Source organism: Oncorhynchus keta, chromosome 4 (genome assembly GCF_023373465.1).
Source record: "Oncorhynchus keta strain PuntledgeMale-10-30-2019 chromosome 4, Oket_V2, whole genome shotgun sequence".
In the NCBI taxonomy this organism is placed as follows: Eukaryota; Metazoa; Chordata; class Actinopteri; order Salmoniformes; family Salmonidae; genus Oncorhynchus; species Oncorhynchus keta.
Genome location: NC_068424.1, coordinates 62,073,184 through 62,090,908, shown reverse-complemented (window position 1 = coordinate 62,090,908; position 17,725 = coordinate 62,073,184). Strand labels below are relative to the sequence as shown.

The following is a 17,725-nucleotide window of genomic DNA, read 5'->3' as shown; positions in this document are numbered from 1 at the left end:
ACAGTAGACTACAGCCAGACAATATGTTCCTCCACCATGTACAGTGGATTACAGCCAGACAATATGTTCCTCCACCATGTACAGTAGACTACAGCCAGACAATATGTTCCTCCACCATGTACAGTGGATTACAGGCAATATGTTCCTCCACCATGTACAGTAGACTACAGACTATGTTCCTCCACCATGTACAGTAGACTACAGCCAGACAATATGTTCCTCCACCATGTACAGTGGATTACAGCCAGACAATATGTTCCTCCACCATGTACAGTAGACTACAGCCAGACAATATGTTCCTCCACCATGTACAGTGGATTACAGCCAGACAATATGTTCCTCCACCATGTACAGTGGATTACAGCCAGACAATATGTTCCTCCACCATGTACAGTGGATTACAGCCAGACAATATGTTCCTCCACCATGTACAGTAGACTACAGCCAGACAATAAGTTCCTCCACCATGTATAGTAGACTACAGCCAGGCAATACGTTCCTCCACCATGTATAGCAGACTACAGCCAGGCAATACGTTCCTCCACCATGTATAGTAGACTACAGCCAGGCAATATGTTCCTCCACCATGTACAGTAGACTATAGCCAGGCAATACGTTCCTCCAACATGTATAGCAGACTACAGCCAGGCAATACGTTCCTCCACCATGTACAGTAGACTACAGCCAGGCAATACGTTCCTCCACCATGTACAGTAGACTACAGCCAGACAATACGTTCCTCCACCATGTACAGTAGACTACAGCCAGACAATATGTTCCTCCACCATGTACAGTAGACTACAGCCAGACAATATGTTCCTCCACCATGTACAGTAGGCTACAGCCAGGCAATATGTTCCTCCACCATGTACAGTGGATTACAGGCAATATGTTACTCCACCATATACAGTAGGCTACAGCCAGACAATATGTTCCTCCACCATGTACAGTAGACTACAGCCAGACAATATGTTCCTCCACCATGTACAGTGGATTACAGGCAATATGTTACTCCACCATATACAGTAGGCTACAGCCAGACAATATGTTCCTCCACCATGTACAGTAGAATACAGCCAGACAATATGTTCCTCCACCATGTACAGTAGAATACAGCCAGACAATATGTTCCTCCACCATGTACAGTAGACTACAGCCAGACAATATGTTCCTCCACCATGTACAGTAGACTACAGCCAGACAATATGTTCCTCCACCATGTACAGTGGATTAAAGGCAATATATTCCTCCACCACGTACAGTAGACTACAGACAATATGTTCCTCCACCATGTACAGTAGACTACAGCCAGACAATATGTTCCTCCACCATGTACAGTAGACTACAGCCAGACAATATGTTCCTCCACCATGTACAGTGGATTAAAGGCAATATATTCCTCCACCACGTACAGTAGACTACAGACAATATGTTACTCCACCATGTACAGTGGATTACAGGCAATATGTTACTCCACCATGTACAGTAGGCTACAGCCAGACAATATGTTCCTCCACCATGTACAGTAGACTAAAGCCAGACAATATGTTCCTCCACCATGTACAGTGGATTACAGGCAATATGTTCCTCCACCATGTACAGTGGATTACAGGCAATATGTTCCTCCACCATGTACAGTAGACTACAGACAATATGTTCCTCCACCATGTACAGTGGATTACAGGCAATATGTTCCTCCACCGTGTACAGAAGACTACAGCCAAACAATATGTTCCTCCACCATGTACAGTGGATTACAGCCAGACAATATGTTCCTCCACCATGTACAGTAGACTACAGCCAGACAATATGTTCCTCCACCATGTACAGTAGGCTACAGCCAGACAATATGTTCCTCCATCATGTACAGTAGGCTACAGCCAGACAATATGTTCCTCCACCATGTACAGTAGGCTACAGCCAGACAATATGTTCCTCCATCATGTACAGTAGGCTACAGCCAGACAATATGTTCCTCCACCATGTACAGTAGGCTACAGCCAGGCAATATGTTCCTCCACCATGTACAGTAGACTACAGACAATATGTTCCTCCACCATGTACAGTAGACTGCAGCCAGACAATATGTTCCTCCACCATGTACAGTAGATTACAGGCAATATGTTCCTCCACCATGTACAGTAGGCTACAGCCAGACAATATGTTCCTTCGCCATGTACAGTAGACTACAGCCAGACAATATGTTCCTCCACCATGTACAGTAGACTACAGACAATATGTTCATCCACCATGTACAGTAGACTACAGACAATATGTTCCTCCACCATGTACAGTTGATTACAGGTAATATGTTCCTTCACCATGTATAGTAGACTACAGCCAGACAATATGTTCCTCCACCATGTACAGTAGAATACAGCCAGACAATATGTTCCTCCACCATGTACAGTAGACTACAGCCAGACAATATGTTCCTCCACCATGTACAGTAGAATACAGCCAGACAATATGTTCCTCCACCATGTACAGTAGACTACAGCCAGACAATATGTTCCTCCACCATGTACAGTAGACTACAGCCAGACAATATGTTCCTCCACCATGTACAGTAGAATACAGCCAGACAATATGTTCCTCCACCATGTACAGTAGACTACAGCCAGACAATATGTTCCTCCACCATGTACAGTTGAATACAGCCAGACAATATGTTCCTCCACCATGTACAGTAGACTACAGCCAGACAATATGTTCCTCCACCATGTACAGTAGAATACAGCCAGACAATATGTTCCTCCACCATGTACAGTAGACTACAGCCAGACAATATGTTCCTCCACCATGTACAGTAGACTACAGCCAGACAATATGTTCCTCCACCATGTACAGTAGAATACAGCCAGACAATATGTTCCTCCATCATGTACAGTAGGCTACAGCCAGACAATATGTTCCTCCACCATGTACAGTAGACTACAGCCAGACAATATGTTCCTCCATCATGTACAGTAGGCTACAGCCAGACAATATGTTCCTCCACCATGTACAGTAGACTACAGCCAGACAATATGTTCCTCCATCATGTACAGTAGGCTACAGCCAGACAATATGTTCCTCCATCATGTACAGTAGGCTACAGCCAGACAATATGTTCCTCCATCATGTACAGTAGGCTACAGCCAGACAATATGTTCCTCCACCATGTACAGTAGGCTACAGCCAGGCAATATGTTCCTCCACCATGTACATTAGACTGCAGCCAGACAATATGTTCCTCCACCATGTACAGTAGACTACAGACAATATGTTCCTCCACCATGTACAGTAGGCTACAGCCAGGCAATATGTTCCTCCACCATGTACAGTAGACTACAGACAATATGTTCCTCCACCATGTACATTAGACTGCAGCCAGACAATATGTGCCTCCACCATGTACAGTAGACTACAGACAATATGTTCCTCCACCATGTACATTAGACTGCAGCCAGACAATATGTTCCTCCACCATGTACAGTAGGCTACAGCCAGGCAATATGTTCCTCCACCATGTACATTAGACTGCAGACAATATGTTCCTCCACCATGTACAGTAGGCTACAGCCAGGCAATATGTTCCTCCACCATGTACAGTAGACTACAGACAATATGTTCCTCCACCATGTACAATAGACTACAGACAATATGTTCCTCCACCATGTACAGTAGACTACAGATAATATGTTCCTCCACCATGTACAGTAGACTACAGACAATATGTTCCTCCACCATGTACAGTGGATTACAGGCAATATGTTCCTCCACCATGTACAGTAGGCTACAGCCAGGCAATATGTTCCTCCACCATGTACAGTAGAATACAGCCAGACAATATGTTCCTCCACCATGTACAGTAGGCTACAGCCAGACAATATGTTCCTCCACCATGTACAGTAGGCTACAGCCAGGCAATATGTTCCTCCACCATGTACAGTAGACTACAGCCAGACAATACGTTACTCCACCATGCACAGTAGACTACAGCCAGACAATACGTTACTCCACCATGTACAGGAGACTACAGCCAGACAATATGTTCCTCCACCATGTACAGTAGGCTACAGCCAGACAATATGTTCCTCCACCATGTACAGTAGACTACAGACAATATGTTCCTCCACCATGTACAGTAGACTGCAGACAATATGTTCCTCCACCATGTACAGTAGACTACAGACAATATGTTCCTCCACCATGTACAGTAGGCTACAGCCAGGCAATATGTTCCTCCACCATGTACAGTAGACTACAGACAATATGTTCCTCCACCATGTACAGTAGACTACAGACAATATGTTCCTCCACCATGTACATTAGACTGCAGCCAGACAATATGTTCCTCCACCATGTACAGTAGACTGCAGCCAGACAATATGTGCCTCCACTATGTACAGTAGACTACAGACAATATGTTCCTCCACCATGTACATTAGACTGCAGCCAGACAATATGTGCCTCCACCATGTACAGTAGACTACAGACAATATCTTCCTCCACCATGTACATTAGACTGCAGCCAGGCAATATGTTCCTCCACCATGTACATTAGACTACAGACAATATGTTCCTCCACCATGTACATTAGACTACAGACAATATGTTCCTCCACCATGTACATTAGACTGCAGCCAGGCAATATGTTCCTCCACCATGTACATTAGACTACAGACAATATGTTCCTCCACCATGTACAGTAGACTACAGACAATATGTTCCTCCACCATGTACATTAGACTGCAGCCAGACAATATGTGCCTCCACCATGTACAGTAGACTACAGACAATATGTTCCTCCACCATGTACATTAGACTGCAGCCAGGCAATATGTTCCTCCACCATGTACAGTAGGCTACAGCCAGGCAATATGTTCCTCCACCATGTACCGTAGACTACAGCCAGGCAATATGTTCCTCCACCATGTACAGTAGGCTACAGCCAGGCAATATGTTCCTCCACCATGTACCGTAGACTACAGCCAGGCAATATGTTCCTCCACCATGTACCGTAGACTACAGCCAGGCAATATGTTCCTCCACCATGTACCGTAGACTACAGCCAGGCAATATGTTCCTCCACCATGTACATTAGACTACAGACAATATGTTCCTCCACCATGTACAGTGGATTACAGGCAATATGTTCCTCCACCATGTACAGTAGGCTACAGCCAGGCAATATGTTCCTCCACCATGTACAGTAGGCTACAGCCAGACAATATGTTCCTCCACCATGTACAGTAGGCTACAGCCAGGCAATATGTTCCTCCACCATGTACAGTAGACTACAGCCAGACAATACGTTACTCCACCATGTACAGTAGACTAAAGCCAGACAATACGTTACTCCACCATGTACAGGAGACTACAGCCAGACAATATGTTCCTCCACCATGTACAGTAGGCTACAGCCAGACAATATGTTCCTCCACCATGTACAGTAGACTACAGACAATATGTTCCTCCACCATGTACAGTAGGCTACAGCCAGACAATATGTTCCTCCACCATGTACAGTAGACTGCAGACAATATGTTCCTCCACCATGTACAGTAGACTACAGACAATATGTTCCTCCACCATGTACAGTAGACTACAGACAATATGTTCCTCCACCATGTACAGTAGGCTACAGCCAGACAATATGTTCCTCCACCATGTACAGTACACTACAGCCAGACAATATGTTCCTCCACCATGTACAGTAGGCTACAGCCAGACAATATGTTCCTTCACCATGTACAGTAGGCTACAGCCAATATGTTCCTCCACCATGTACAGTAGACTACAGCCAGACAATATGTTCCTCCACCATGTACAGTAGACTACAGGCAGACAATATGTTCCTTCACCAAGTACAGTGGATTACAGCCAGACAATATGTTCCTCCACCATGTACAGTAGACTACAGGCAGACAATATGTTCCTCCACCATGTACAGTAGACTACAGGCAGACAATATGTTCCTCCACCATGTACAGTACACTACAGCCAGACAATATGTTCCTTCACCATGTACAGTAGGCTACAGCCAGACAATATGTTCCTTCACCATGTACAGTAGACTACAGCCAGACAATATGTTCCTCCACCATGTACAGTAGACTACAGACAATATGTTCCTCCACCATGTACAGTAGACTACAGACAATATGTTCCTCCACCATGTACAGTACACTACAGCCAGACAATATGTTCCTTCACCATGTACAGTAGGCTACAGGCAGACAATATGTTCCTCCACCATGTACAGTAGACTACAGGCAGACAATATGTTCCTCCACCATGTACAGTAGACTACAGGCAGACAATATGTTCCTCCACCATGTACAGTACACTACAGCCAGACAATATGTTCCTTCACCATGTACAGTAGGCTACAGGCAGACAATATGTTCCTCCACCATGTACAGTAGACTACAGGCAGACAATATGTTCCTCCACCATGTACAGTAGACTACAGGCAGACAATATGTTCCTCCACCATGTACAGTACACTACAGCCAGACAATATGTTCCTTCACCATGTACAGTAGGCTACAGCCAGACAATATGTTCCTTCACCATGTACAGTAGACTACAGACATTATGTTCCTCCACCATGTACAGTAGACTACAGACAATATGTTCCTCCACCATGTACAGTAGACTACAGCCAGACAATATGTTCCTCCACCATGTACAATAGACTACAGGCAGACAATATGTTCCTCCACCATGTACAGTTGATTACAGGCAATATGTTCCTCCATCATGTACAGTTGATTACAGGCAATATGTTCCTCCACCACGTACAGTGGATTACAGCCAGACAATGTGTTCCTCCACCATGTACAGTTGATTACAGCCAGACAATGTGTTCCTCCACCATGTACAATTGACTACAGCCAGGCAATATGTTCCTCCACCATGTACATTAGACTACAGCCAGACAATATGTTCCTCCACCATGTACAGTTGATTACAGACAATGTGTTCCTCCACCATGTACAGTGGATTACAGACAATGTGTTCCTCCACCATGTACAGTGGATTACAGCCAGACAATGTGTTCCTCCACCATGTACAGTTGATTACAGCCAGACAATATGTTCCTCCACCATGTACAATAGACTACAGCCAGGCAATATGTTCCTCCACCATGTACCGTAGACTACAGGCAATGACTCAATAAATGAATGCAAGAATATTGGTTGCCAGGATTTGTTCTTTGTATCTAGCCTCTCAATAAGTGCATAACAGTGCAAGTTAGACACATGTTCATTATTGTCATACTGAGATGTGATGTAAGGCTTGCTACCTTGTCTAGATCCTCCAGACATACACAGGGCCTGTTGCCTTTATTCACATAATAATGAAGTCAGTTGATAACTGTGATTTATTATTATTTCTACACATAATTATACTCAACTATATAATGGTGGCCCCTCATCCTCAGTCGATGGGGATTTCCATCAACCTACAGAGGCACATACTAAAGTACAACCTTTCTTCTGTTAGCATCCCTGTATGTACCACCGCACCCCTATATGCACCACCTTGCCCCTGGATGTACCATCTCGCCCCTAGATGTACCACCGCTCCCCTAGATGTACCACCACTCCCCTAGATGTACCACCGCTCCCCTAGATGTACCACTGCTCCACTAGATGTACCACCGCTCCTCTAGATGTACCGCCGCTCCCCTAGATGTACCACCACTCCCCTAGATGTACCACTGCTCCCCTAGATGTACCACCGTGCAACTAGATGTACCACCGCTCCCCTAGATGTACCACCGCTCCCCTAGATGTACCACCGTGCAACTAGATGTACCACCGCTCCCCTAGATGTACCACTGCTCCCCTAGATGTACCACCGCTCCCCTAGATGTACCACTGCTCCCCTAGATGTACCACCGCTCCCCTAGATGTGCCACGTGCCTCTATATGTACCACCACGTCCCTATATGTACCACCATGCCTCTAGGTGTGTCACCGCACCCCTAGATGTACCACAGCACACCTAGATGTACCACCGTGTCCCTAGTGGTACCACCACATCCCTAGATGTACCACTGCGCCCCTAGATGTACCACCACATCTCCATATGTACCACCACATCCCCATATGTACCACAGCAATCAGGAAAACCACAGAGAGAATAGTGGATGTACAATGGATCTCAAGTCGTTATATTTATATTTACATAATATTTAGATGCTGCTCCTGATTTTGTGTCCTTTCATTAAAGAAATGTTGGCAGATTTTTTTAAATCTCCCTTGACTAATAAATACAATGTTTGGTAGATCACTAGAAAGAGTGGAAATGGCACTGTTTGTTCTTGGTCTAATTTTGACCTGACAAAATTTGAAAACCTAACTTAAATCAAGAACAAACAGTGCCATTTCCACTCTTTCTAGTGATCTACCAAACATTGTATTTATTCTTCAAGCAACATTTCTTTAATAAAAGGACACACGTTAATATCCAAATATTAGCTGCAACAGAATAGGTAAATAAACAAAGTCCAAAGATATAATGACTATTTCAACAATGAGTATGTCAAAAAGATGTGTGTGAATAGAAAGTCCAAACAGGAATAGAAAAAATGGTTCTGTAAAAGTTGTGCCAGTTGTGAGCAAATCATTGTTCTAATAAATGGTTAGTACACAGTGTGTAGGAGTCCCTTCATCCATTCCTCTTCAGTTTTTGATTCTCCTACGCACCTGTGATAAGACATTTCTTCTGGTTTGCAAAAATTGTTGATATCTCAAACTATTGCACAAATGACAACAATCAAGAAACAAAATATGCTTAATATCTCTCTATCGACTCTGCTCGGTTGACACGGGCAATATGTAACCATCAATTTACATCCCTCCTGTGTTGTGTTTTCTCCGCTTGCTGTCAACGCTCCCGTCAGTGAGATTGATACCGCAAAGCCCCCGAAAGGCTCCTTTTCCTGTGCACCGTGCTAAGCTGATGATCTATTAGTAGCAACTGACCACCACTGCTATTTTCCAAGTTGGCACATGTCCAGAATTTTGCTGCCTGTCGTCAGCTAACATCACCAAAGGGTACACTGGGAGACTTGGGATGGTGGCAGGCAGTGCCAGAACATTCCCCACTCCATTTATCCATATTTTATAGGCCTTGGGAACTAACCGGCCTGGTAATCAATGTCCACAAGCATAACCCCCCTCTGTATTTCTCTCCCCTATACCCACAGCAGTACTATCGAGAGAAGGCTACTTTGTAGTGTTATCTAAAGCTCTCCTTGAAAGACTGGTGACATTTGTAGGTCTACCCTTTATGAGAATAATTCTCTAATTCTCTGAGCAAGACAGAATGCTGGTGTGTCTGACTGATTCCATGTACAATGTACGACAATCACAATATGTTCTGGTGAATGCACCTGTTGTACTGAAATGAGTGTGCATTAGTGAGCTGATTTCAAATGGATGACCTGTGGGGACACTTTGAGCACAAGTGTTATTGCATTTTCAGCTTTCTGTCCGCCCACGGTAGCTGATTCGGTGGACATCGACATGCATTCAATACATGTGAATGCCATCTGTGCTCCTGTCTCTGCCAGATCTACACTAAACAAAAATATAAATGCAACATATAAAGTGTTGGTCCCATGTTTCATGTCCACGCATGTTCACAGCCATTGAAGAGGAGTGGGACATCATTCCACAGGCCACAATCAACAGCCTCTATACAAAGGAGATGTTGCACCGCATGAGGCAAATGGTGGTCACACTAGATACTGGTTTTCTGATCCATGCCGCACACTTTTTTAAAAGCATCTGTGACCAACAATAATAGTAGTAATAATAGTACTAATACTTTAAAATACTACCTAAGTAATTTGGGGGGGGGGGGGTATCTGTACTTTAATATTTATATTTTTGACAACTTTTACTTCTCTACATTCCTAAAGAAAATAGTATACTTTTTACTCCATACATTTTCCTTGACACCCAAAAGTACTCGTTGCATTTTGAATGCTTAGCAGGACAGGAAAAATGGCTAATTCACACACTTATCAAGAGAACACCCCTGGTCTTCCCGGCTGCCTGTGATCTGACGGACTCACTAAACACACATGCTTTGTTTGTCAATGATGAGTGAGTGTTGGAGTGTACACCTGGCTAACCGTAAATAAAAAATAAAAAATTAAATGGTGCCAAATGGTTTGCTTAATATAGGGAATTTGAAATGATTTATACTTTTACTTTTGATACTTAAGTATATTTCAGCAATTACATTTACTTTTGATACTTAAGTATATTTAAAAACAAATACTTTCAGAATTTTACTCAAGCAGTACTGGGTGACTTTCACTTTCCTATTAAGGTATCTTTACTTTTACTCAAGTATGACAGATACGTTTTCCACCACTGGTTGCATGTTGCATTCATATCTTTGTTCAGTTTATAATGGTTGAAGTAATTTCCCTTGTGGTTCTTCATTTTCCAGCATTTAACATAGGTACCTGTTTCACCTTCTTTATCTCCCTCCCTCTCTCTTTACTCTGTTTAATTTCACATCTTCCTCTGAATATTCTCTGGAATTGTTTTCCCTCATCTCTCATCTTCTCGTTTGTCTGGCGGTTGCTACCCATCTTCTGTTTCAACATTCTGAAACCCCCATGGGAGAGGAGCAGAGCTGTAGATTCAATTCAGTCTCTAATTCTTGAAGAGCGGAGGAGGATTAGTAGAGTAGCGGTGGTGCTGGTACTCGCAGAAGGTTGTAGAAGTGGTTCTTTTCAATGTCTCTAACAGAGATGTCCGTTTCCGTTGGAGTGGGGAAAAACTAGACTCTAAAAAAACAACATTGCAGAGGAGCGAGTGCAACCCTGGGGAGACATTTAACTAGTTCTCGTGTGACTGGCCATGTGACTGGCCATGTGAGGTGAGAGTCAGGAGCTCTGCTAAATCACCTTGCTGGAGGACAAGGAGACAATGGTGGGGCTTCTGTGTGAAAAAGGAGCAAAGAGAAAAGCTATAAGAGAGAGCTAAGGGAAATTTCCATTCCGATTTCTCACTGGCAACCAACCAACGCTGGAATCTCCTCTCCCTCCTTCCGCAGCTGTTTAGACTGACTGATCTGTCTACCCAGGAGACCATATTCTGTAACAGTAACAGTGGTGCTAATGTCATTTCCCATCCTTCTATTCATCCACCCACTAAACTTCCTTTAGAAACAATGAGAGGGCCTCCCGAGTGGCGCAGTGGTCTAAGTCACTGCCTCGCAGTGGTAGAAGCAACGCTACAGACCTGGGTTTGATCCCACATCGTCCGGGTTAGGGGAGAGTTTCGGCTGGGGAGGCTATAATTGGCTCATCAAGCTCTAGCGACTCCTAGTGGCGGGCCGGGCGGCTGCAGGCTGTCTTCAATTGAATGGTGTTTCCTCCGACACATTGGTGCGGCTGGCTTCCGGGTTAAGCAGGCAGTTGTTAAGAAGCGAGGTTTAGCAGGTCATGTTTTGGCGGACGCATGACTCTATCTTAGCCTTCCGAGCCTGTTGGGGAGTTGCAGCGATGAGACAAGATCGAAATTGTGTGAAAATAACAATACAAAAATAACAATGACAGGTTCATACAGCATCCAAGATGTAGGCTATGTCAATCAAGACCTACCGCAGGCTCTTTCTCCCTGACTTGTAATTGGTGACCAGTATGGCTGTCTGAGCTGCTGCCCACCTCTATCCATCACCGGTGTACCCGAGGCTCCCATGAGGCTCACACACACACACACACACACATAAACAGTCCTGTCCTTCATACACCCACTCACTTGCACACAGCATCGCTGTGACCTTTACGCAATGTCCATCGGTACCACAGATGGATAGAGCCCCATTCACACAATCAACCTGTGGGCTAGTTGGGCCTGCTGTATCTTATTCACTAGGCCCTTTTGTGGCTCTACAGTATGTTTGCAACCATCTGGGTAGAGGTTGTTAAGGACCACATCGGAGAAAGGCCTTGCTGTGGATAAATAAACAAGACATTGTCAGGAAATGCTTCCATACAATTTGCAATGTCGCCGTTCGTGTTGGAAGCGAATTTCCCGCGGTGCAAGTAAGCATTTCACTCTTTTACACCTACTGTATGGATATTTATCAGGATTCCCAGTAGCTGTTGTGAAAGCAGCAACTCATCTTCCTGGGGTCCACACAGAACATGAAATATGACATTTTACAGAACATTAATAGACAGGAATAGCTCAAGTACAAAACATGTGACAAAAAAACTTTGATTGATTGAACCTTTGATTTTTGTATGTCGACTGATGATGGTGAGAGGGATAGGGATATGTGGGAAACCTGAGCCCTTCCTAGGGGGAATGGGAGATACTGATGATGGTGAGAGGGACAGGGATATGTGGGAAACCTGAGCCCTTCCTAGGGGGAATGGGAGATACTGGTGATGGTGAGAGGGACAGGGATATGTGGGAAACCTGAGCCCTTCCTAGGGGGAATGGGAGATACTGATGATGGTGAGAGGGATAGGGATATGTGGGAAACCTGAGCCCTTCCTAGGGGGAATGGGAGATACTGGTGATGGTGAGAGGGATAGGGATATGTGGGAAACCTGAGCCCTTCCTAGGGGGAATGGGAGATACTGGTGATGGTGAGAGGGACAGGGATATGTGGGAAACCTGAGCCCTTCCTAGGGGGAATGGGAGATACTGATGATGGTGAGAGGGATAGGGATATGTGGGAAACCTGAGCCCTTCCTAGGGGGAATGGGAGATACTGGTGATGGTGAGAGGGATAGGGATATGTGGGAAACCTGAGCCCTTCCTAGGGGGAATGGGAGATACTGATGATGGTGAGAGGGATAGGGATATGTGGAAACCTGAGCCCTTCCTAGGGGAATGGGAGATACTGATGATGGTGAGAGGGATAGGGATATGTGGGAAACCTGAGCCCTTCCTAGGGGGAATGGGAGATACTGATGATGGTGAGAGGGATAGGGATATGTGGGAAACCTGAGCCCTTCCTAGGGGGAATGGGAGATACTGGTGATGGTGAGAGGGATAGGGATATGTGGGAAACCTGAGCCCTTCCAAGGGGGAATGGGAGATACTGATGATGGTGAGAGGGATAGGGATATGTGGGAAACCTGAGCCCTTCCTAGGGGAATGGGAGATACTGATGATGGTGAGAGGGATAGGGATATGTGGGAAACCTGAGCCCTTCCTAGGGGGAATGGGAGATACTGATGATGGTGAGAGGGATAGGGATATGTGGGAAACCTGAGCCCTTCCTAGGGGGAATGGGAGATACTGGTGATGGTGAGAGGGATAGGGATATGTGGGAAACCTGAGCCCTTCCAAGGGGGAATGGGAGATACTGATGATGGTGAGAGGGATAGGGATATGTGGGAAACCTGAGCCCTTCCTAGGGGGAATGGGAGATACTGATGATGGTGAGAGGCATAGGGATATGTGGGAAACCTGAGCCCTTCCTAGGGGGAATGGGAGATACTGATGATGGTGAGAGGGATAGGGATATGTGGGAAACCTGAGCCCTTCCTAGGGGGAATGGGAGATACTGGTGATGGTGAGAGGGATAGGGATATGTGGGAAACCTGAGCCCTTCCTAGGGGGAATGGGAGATACTGATGATGGTGAGAGGGATAGGGATATGTGGGAAACCTGAGCCCTTCCTAGGGGGAATGGGAGATACTGGTGATGGTGAGAGGGATAGGGATATGTGGGAAACCTGAGCCCTTCCTAGGGGGAATGGGAGATACTGATGATGGTGAGAGGGATAGGGATATGTGGGAAACCTGAGCCCTTCCAAGGGGAATGGGAGATACTGATGATGGTGAGAGGGATAGGGATATGTGGGAAACCTGAGCCCTTCCTAGGGGGAATGGGAGATACTGATGATGGTGAGAGGGATAGGGATATGTGGGAAACCTGAGCCCTTCCGAGGGGGAATGGGAGATACTGATGATGGTGAGAGGGATAGGGATATGTGGGAAACCTGAGCCCTTCCTAGGGGGAATGGGAGATACTGATGATCGTTTTCGATAATAGGAGATCTTTCCCTCGTACCCTGTAAAAAAACGTATTTAGAATCGGCATGGTTGTACGGAGTAAGGAAGGCATAATAATTTGTACTGTGACATTCATAGAGATGTTACCATACAGTGTATTCTCTTAGCTGCCTTGGTACTGGGGAGACTAATTCAGACACTTTTTAAAATTGTTCCTTTAACTTAACTTTTGATAAGTAATATTTCTTATATATCATGTATGTTGAGTATGTGATGCAACCGCATTGATTCGGAACCTTAAAATTAATTATATGACATATCTGAATAGCCAGCCCGATCGAGTACAAATCAATATGAATTTGCTTCAGGAGCACTCAGGATGTACTCCCTCAGCATTGGCCTCCCCCGTCTACGTGAAGTCGCACAGAACGCTAATTAACTTTCACTATCATTCCTTGCAACGCTGAGATCTTTTGTGAGGCAGTCAGGCTTCGGTTGCCGAGCATGTGCTTCTGGAAGAATTTGCTGTTTAGTAATTGGTAAAAATGCTGAGGAGACAATGAAGCAAAGTTAAAACTGAAGAACACTCTCGGTTTCTAGTGAAGAGACTCAATGTTGGTGACGATGGGCTATAAGAAATTGAAATATTCGATTTGCGAAAAGATTAGGGGAACATTAGTGCTATCCAAAGTCAATCCACTCCAAAAAATCCATTACAATTAACCATGTTTGATATGACATTTTGTGGTAAACAAAGGTATGAATATTGTCCATTAACCAAAATGCTAGTTCTAAGAAAGCCATATTTCTAACCTCTTTGCTGTTATATTCACAAGCTTAAAGTAATTGTCCAGTGTTTCCAGACATATGACCTATATTTGATTACAATATGAGTAAAATCGTTTTCCTTACAAAACATGGTAATTAAACATGTTAGAATGGTGTTAAAAATATTAATGCGATCAGACGGCTGATTGGCCAGCTCATCGTCCTCAGGAGGATGACATCATCATCTATGAGGAAATAGCAAGGATTTTAAAAGGTCTGTTTAAAATACAAGTTTGAGGTGTTTTTTAAAATGTTTTTCCTCCAATTTTTGATTTGGCCAAAAATATGAGTATAGGACAGATCAATAACATTAGGTTTGCGTGAATAGAATATGAACTTTCAAAAGTGAGATTTTCACTGGACAGTTACTGAATTCTGAAAGTTTTCAGACCACTTGACTTTTGGTGAATTCGGAAAGCATTCAGACCCCTTGACTTTTCCCACATTTTGTTACGTTACTGCCTTATTCTAAAATTGATTCAATTGTTTTTTCCACTTATCCATCTACACACAATACCCCAGAATGACAAAGCAAAACTGTTTATTCCATTTTTTTGCAAATTTATATATAAAAAAAGAAATATCACATTTAGATAAGTATTCAGACTTTTTACTCAGCACCTTTGGCAGAGATTACAGCTTTGAGTCTTCTTGGGTATTATGCTACAAGGTTGACACACCTGTATTTGGGGAGTTTCTTCCATTCTTCTCTGCAGATTCTTGATCCTGACTAGTCTCCCAGTCCCTGCCACTGAAAAACATCCCCACAGCATGATGCTGCCACCACCATGTTTCTCCATAGGGATGGTGTCATGTTTCTTCCAGATGTGACACTTGGCATTCAGGCCAAAGAGTTCAATCTTGGTTTCTCGTGGTCTAAATCCTTTAGGGGCCTTTTGGCAAACTCCAGGCAGGCTGTTGTGTGCCTTTTACTGAGGAGTGGCTTTCATCTGGTTGCTCTACCATAAAGGCCTGATTGGTGGAGTGTTGCGGAGATGGTTGTCTTTCTGGAAAGTTATCCCATCTCCACAGAGGAAATCTGGAAGTGATCCCATCTCCACAGAGGAAATCTGGAGTGATCATCAGGTTCTTGGTCTCCTCTCTGACCAAGGCCTTTCTCCTCCAATTCTTCAGTTCTTGGAGGAGTCTTCGTGGTTCCAAACATCTTCAATTTAAGAATGATGGAGGCCTCTGTGTTCTTGGGGACCTTCAATGCTGCAGCATTTCTTTGGTAACCTTACCCAGATCTTTGCCTTGACACAATCGTGTCTCGGAGCTCTACAGACAATTCCTTTGACCTCATGGCTTGGCTTTTGCTCTGATATGCACTGTCAACTGTGACCCTTATATAGACAGGTGTGTGTCTTTCCAAATCATGTCCAATCAATTGAATTTACCACAGTTGGACTCCAATCAAGTTGTAGAAACATTTCAAGGATGATCAATGGAAACAGGATGCACCTGAGCTAAATTTTGAGTCTCATAGCAAAGGGTATGAATACTTATGTAAATAAGGTATTTCTGTTTTTTATTTGTAATACATTTTGTAAGATGTATAAAGACCTGTTTTTGCTTTGTCATTATGGAGTATTGCGTGTAGATTGATGAGAAAAAAACATTTATTTAATCCGTTTTAGAATAAGGCTGTAACGTAACAAATATGGAAAAGGTCAAGGGGTCTGAAAACTTTCCAGCCACAAACCCAATGATCAACAGAAGCCATCCATTCCCATTTTCTAAACAAAAACGATAGCAACATTATACACCGATTTAAAACATTGAGCAAGTCAATTCAAACAGTTCATTCATGATATACATTTGCAATCCATTTAAACATGATGTGATGAGGAGAATCTCACCACTGGAGTTTAATCAAATTGATCACTGCCTACAGAAAATATGATAAACTGTTTTAGTATAAATCAATAAGTCCTTTCCACCTTTATGCTAATATAGAAGAAAAGGCTTAAATGGAACTTTAATCCACCACAAGGGCTCCCAGACTGTTTAATGGCTCTACATTTCACATAACTGCTCGACTGACACGCGAATATCAGGTCCATCTTCATTTGGCTACGTCTTAAGATTTTAAAGTTCAGGTTCCTTTCTGAGCCAAGGCCATTGAGACCCATGTTAATGGCTATTTATATTCCAGAGCCATACTTGCTGTGATTTTCTGTTAAGAATTATATCCCATTCAATCATTATTGCTACCCTATTGATGAGCTTGATGGTAATATGTGGTGCAGGTCATTAAATGTCATAAGGAGTGTGTGGTAGTGAGTAGGTGAGCAACATGTTGAGCAGAGATATGAAGAGTGTAATCGAATGCTTATCTAACTTCTTTCTGAATGGTATTGCCACACTATAGAGCTTTAACTAGTGGTACTAGAGTCACTAAACCAACCTAGGAGAATCATGCATGGACATTATAGTCATAAACACTAGAAAGAAACTACATTTGTCACAGGGCTTGGGTTATTTCTGTGTTAGATCCCTTAACAATCAGTTGCCCGACGCATTGATTGGGAAAATTAATCTTGATGGATTTCATTGGCCGCCTACCTGTATCCATTAATCAACACTCTCATTGGTACAGTATGGGGCGCTTTGATTCATCACCCCAACAGATGAAGATGAACTCAGCAATATATTTCTCATCATAACACCACACTCCACATACATATTAATAGCGTAGTTTTCATCTCGTAGACATGAATCATTTTTGTAGACAGGGAATTTTAACAGCCGCCCCGGCGTGCCCAAGAACAATACATAATCAAGTGCTTTAAGGTACGGCCAAGAAAAACAAACAACTATCCGAGCCACATTTTCGAAGTGGCATTTATTCGACATAAAAACTCGAAGGGTACTTACGCAGCCTCTATGGATGTACAA

General features: G+C 43.8%; 1 protein-coding gene across 1 annotated transcript in view; it reads left to right on the top strand.

Annotated features, from left to right (window-relative positions):
- The window catches only part of tnmd (tenomodulin), an 85,116-nt gene that overhangs the window by 23,140 nt on the left and 44,251 nt on the right, over positions 1–17,725 (top strand). The gene's annotated exons all lie outside the window — the stretch shown is intronic.